Raw genomic sequence first — 4,835 nt, 5'->3', positions numbered from 1 at the left:
TAAATATATGCAGATGAACAGACATAATCATGAGTATGTATATAAGCATAACATAAGCATACAAACAAACATAATCATGAGCATGTATATAACCATAATATAAGCATATGAACAAACATAATTATGAGCATGTACATAAGCATAAACATAAGCATACAAACAAACATAATCATGAGCATGTATATAAACATAAGCATACGAACAAACATAATCATGAGCATGTATATAAGCATAACATAAGCATAATATATCATAAAATCTTTTTAAGGTAAGGATCATTGAAAGTGACTAGCTATCATCATATGGTCGATTGATCAATCTCAACTATAAAACCATGGTACCAGACGGCAGGACATCAGCAGCCACTTTTTCGTTACTGTATTTTGGCCTATAGTTGGTGGGTCTCCAACAACCCTTTTGTCATTGGGTCGTGGCCTATGAAAATCTGGTGTTGGGCTCCCTCTGGTACCTTGGCCCATAAACGGGGTCTCTCTGGGGCCTTCTCCCTTATAGTATTCCCATAAATCATTATCATAATCATTTCATCACAGTCAACTTACCTGATATTAGGCTCCCTCTAGAGTCTTGTCCCGTAAACAAGGTCCCTCTGGGGTCTTTTCCCTCACGATATCCTCATTTAATCTTTATCATTATCATTATCACTTTGTTATAGTCAACATATCCGATATTGGGCTCCCTCTGGGCCTTGTCTCTTAAACGAGGTCCCTCTAAGGCATTTTTTTCTCACGGTATCCTTATTAAATCTTTATCATTAGCATTATCACTTTAAGGTATCATAATTATACATACGAAGAACATGAACATAAACTTGCATGCAAATTCATAACATAAGGTTAAGCTTAGACTTGTATATCAACATAGCATGAGCAGGCATATCAACTTAGACATGACATAATCGTAAATCTATGCAAATTCATATTATACCTATAGCCTACTAAACTATCATAATGTGAAGCAAGGGTAAGCACAAGCATACTAAGCAAATTCTAAAACTTAGAAGTTCTAGGAGCTAACATGATATCATCCACTAAATGAGCAGAAAAGCATGGGAGTCCATGAAATTCGAACCTTATAAATGGTGGGTACTAACATGGTATCATCTACTAAAACTAAGGGCATAAGGACCTATAAAAATCTGAAACCTATAGGTTTATAGGAGCTAACAAGGTATCACCTTCTTAAACCAACAAAGAGCATAAGGATCTATAAAACTCGAAACTTAAAATTTATAGGAGCTAACATAGTATCATTTTCTTACCATATACTTACAGACCAAAAACCGAAACTCATTTAGTGTACCTAAACATATATGAACGTGAGGAACTAAAATAAAACATGATATGAGAAAAACATGAAACAATGGTAGAGCAACCATGATGAACAAACCCTTAAAACAGGATTTAAAACTACTCCTATTGTATCCAAAACTTGCAAGGTCTATAACATAATTTGAGCATGCATTGTTCTCTAGTTTCTAATGGAAAACAAGTAGAAGAACATGAAACCATAGTAGAGCAACCTCATGGTGATTAAACCCTTAAAAATAGAATTTACAACTACTCCTATCATATCCAAAGCTTGCAAGATCTATAACATAATTTGAGCATGCAAAGATCTCTAGTTTCTAATGGGAAACAAATAGAAGAACATGAAACAATTATAGGGCAACATCATGATAAATAAACTCCTAAAAACAGTGATTAAAACCAAACCCATAGAATCTGCAACTTACTAGGCCTACAAATCCATGTGAGTATGAAAAGATCCCTAACTTCTAAGGGTAAACCAATAGTAAAACATGAGGAAAAGTTTTGTACATCATCCAAATAAATAGCTCCTAAAAACAGTGGTTAAACCCCTCATATAAATCTGAAACAACTAAGCTTTATAATTCGAATTGAGCATAAAAAGGGTCTTCTATCCTCCAAGGGAAAATAATTAGAAGCATGTAACATTATGGGGTACAACATCCATATAACTAACTCCTAAAAATAGAATTTTAAACTCCCTCTTAAAGAATCCAAACTTACACCAATCCCAAGCACCACTAGAGCATCAAAGCTTGTTAGTTTTCAAGTAGAGATGAGAAAGGAGACTAAACCATAGTGCCATCTTTTCAAAACCAAAAGGAGCATAGGGAGAAACTATAAAATCTGGAACTTACCATCTATACAAATCATTTGGAGCATAAGGAAAGAACCTAAATCATGGTATCATCCTCCCAAAATAGACAAGAACATCAAAACTAAAGGGATCTGAATTCCACAAAATTATAGAAACTAACTAGTGCATTGAACAAAGTAGGAAACATGCACATTTTGTAAAGGAAAACATAATGAACAATCCTTAACAAATTAGTGAGGGAACTTCCCCTCATGAATTTGAAATCCTCCTTATTACAAACCTTTAAACCTTAAGATGGGAACTTAAACTAGAGCATCACACATCAATCTATGGTATCTGAAATTTACAAGATTATAGAAACTAACTAGAGCATTACAAGTTAAGGAACATGCCTTAAGTACTTAACTACTAACTCCTTGTCTTCCCTTGAAGCTCTAGCACCGGTTGGGAAACAAAGGGAGAGGGAAATCTTCTCAGGGCCGGTAGCAACATCCAAAGGAAGGCTTTTGAAAGTAAGGTTTAAATAAGAGAGGGAACTTAGGACTTGGTCTCAATTTCTAATTCCTATAAATTTTATATAAAACCTCATCCTAAGTGTTTATCTCTATCCTTTATCCATATCCATAATTATATAAATTTCATATATACATATATAATTTGCATATGGTATATTGTAGTTCTTAGAGCATCCACATCAATTTCTTTATTACTATATCTAAAATTTAGGGTAATGACTCACTTTATTAAATTTAGATAATCACTTTTCACTACACACTACATCAAATACCCTAAAATTTCCATCATCCTTAATTTTTTATTATTTTCTTCTCTTTCTTCTATTTTTATTATTATATTTATGGAATAAGTGGAAGGAGAGAGATTGAGTGGAAGGAGAGAGATTAAAAAAAATATTATTTTATTTTTAGGGTAGAGGTTTCATTCCCTAAATTTATAGAATCACTATTCATCAAATCTAAAATTAGGGAATAGATAGGGTAACTGATGCTGAGGATTTTTAGTTAAACTATCCAAAATTTAAGGTAAAACCTTTATATAAAATATCGGAAAATAGGCGAATATTAACAAGGGAATTTTTCAGAATTTTTGGAAATTTTTCGGGAATTTTTCGGAGCTTGTATGAGCGAGTTAACAGGGGATAAAATTTGGGTTCCGGGGAAAGCCTGTTTAGGCTACCCATTTAAGTGAGGAAAATTGATTTTTATTTATTTACTTTCCCTTTCTTATTTCTTTTCTCCCTTATTTTTATTCCCCGCGTGCCATTTCTCTTCTCCTCCGCCGAACTCACCGTGCCCTAACCTCCTAACGCCGGCGGTTACCTCTTCCTCTCCGATCGAACGCCGGCCAAGCTTCTTCTTCCTCCTCGCCAGCGTTTGAGCAAGAGCCGGCCGACTTCCTTTCCTCCCGGAGCACGCGACACGCTGACCCTTTTTCTCCTTTTCTTCACTCCGCGGTGCCCTAGATCTGCAGCGTGCGGCCGTTGCACAAAACGCCAGCACGGCGCCGACCATCGCGGGAGTGCTCGAGTCTTTTCTCTCTCTGTGCCCTAGTTTTGGGTTTTACAGCTGTTGCCGCACCTCTGCAACTCACTGTCACCGGCCACCGTTTTGATTCGCTGAGCCTTAGTCATCTTCTCAGCCATGTTTTCTCCACCCGACGGCGTCGCCATCCGTAGTGCCGCCGACCTTCTCCACCCCGTCGCCTCTGCCCTAGCCGAACCTTGAAGGTAAGGGCTATACCAAGCTGTGTTGTGGATTTGATCTACGGTGGTGACTTCTTATTTCTTGGGTACTGATTTTCTTCCTTGTTTCTGATCTCGTCACCAGAAATTGGAGAGGCAGGGGGAAACAGTGAGGAAGGGCTCTGCTGTGCAGTGTTCCGACAGCAACAATTAGAGTTCCAGCAGCAATAAATTTAAGCTGGCAGCAACAGACCTGGTGTGGATCAACAAGCACGGCTACAAGTTAGCAATTTATTGTGTTGCTAGCAGCGACAAGTCGATCTCCAATTGTGCTGTTGACAGAATCTTTAGAGTTGTGAGGTAATGATTAGATGTATTTGAATACTTGTTGTAGATCATGTTCTGAATTGGAAGATTTGGTTAGATGATCATGTGAATCTAGGTAAGGAACATGATTATGATACATGTTAATTTAGGTAGGAATTGGTACATATATAATTTCTTATGCATTTGAATTAGGTGATTGATTATGTAGAGGTGTAATCATGTGAAAATGGATTAGGTGTGGAATTGGTCTGATGGTATGATTAGGGTTAAGGTAAATTAACCCTAGTTAATTGTTGGATTTATGTTAGCTTCTCGTGGATTTGATTTAGCTATTTTATCTATATGAAATTAGCTAAACCTGGAAACTATAAATATTACAGGACTTTGACGCGAGACGAGTATCTCGGAGTCAGATTTGGACCATTTTATCGGAGGCGGGTACTTTTGACTTTTTGTCTTTGATATGCTTAGTAATGAAATTAACATATTACATCAATTGTGTTTCTTATCTGTTTCGGTTAATCACTACCCAAATCTTGATATATGTTTGATTGATTGATTTGTTTTGCATCCCATGTATACTTTACCTGTCTATACATGCTTATGCGGGTAGTGATATACCATGCTTCACCATGTTCAGGACCTAGGTTTTTATACCTTCTGT

At 36.5% G+C, this 4,835-nt stretch overlaps 1 long non-coding RNA gene across 1 annotated transcript; it reads left to right on the top strand.

Annotated features, from left to right (window-relative positions):
• Window positions 1-3,427: 3,427 nt before the first annotated feature.
• LOC121977614 lies at window positions 3,428-4,605 on the top strand. Its single transcript, XR_006110971.1, has 3 exons — window positions 3,428-3,889; window positions 3,990-4,204; window positions 4,552-4,605. It is a non-coding gene; the product is annotated as an uncharacterized LOC121977614 (long non-coding RNA).
• Window positions 4,606-4,835: the final 230 nt, after the last annotated feature.

Source organism: Zingiber officinale, chromosome 4B, assembly GCF_018446385.1.
Source record: "Zingiber officinale cultivar Zhangliang chromosome 4B, Zo_v1.1, whole genome shotgun sequence".
NCBI lineage: Eukaryota > Viridiplantae > Streptophyta > Magnoliopsida > Zingiberales > Zingiberaceae > Zingiber > Zingiber officinale.
This window is presented reverse-complemented; position numbering and strand designations above follow the sequence as displayed.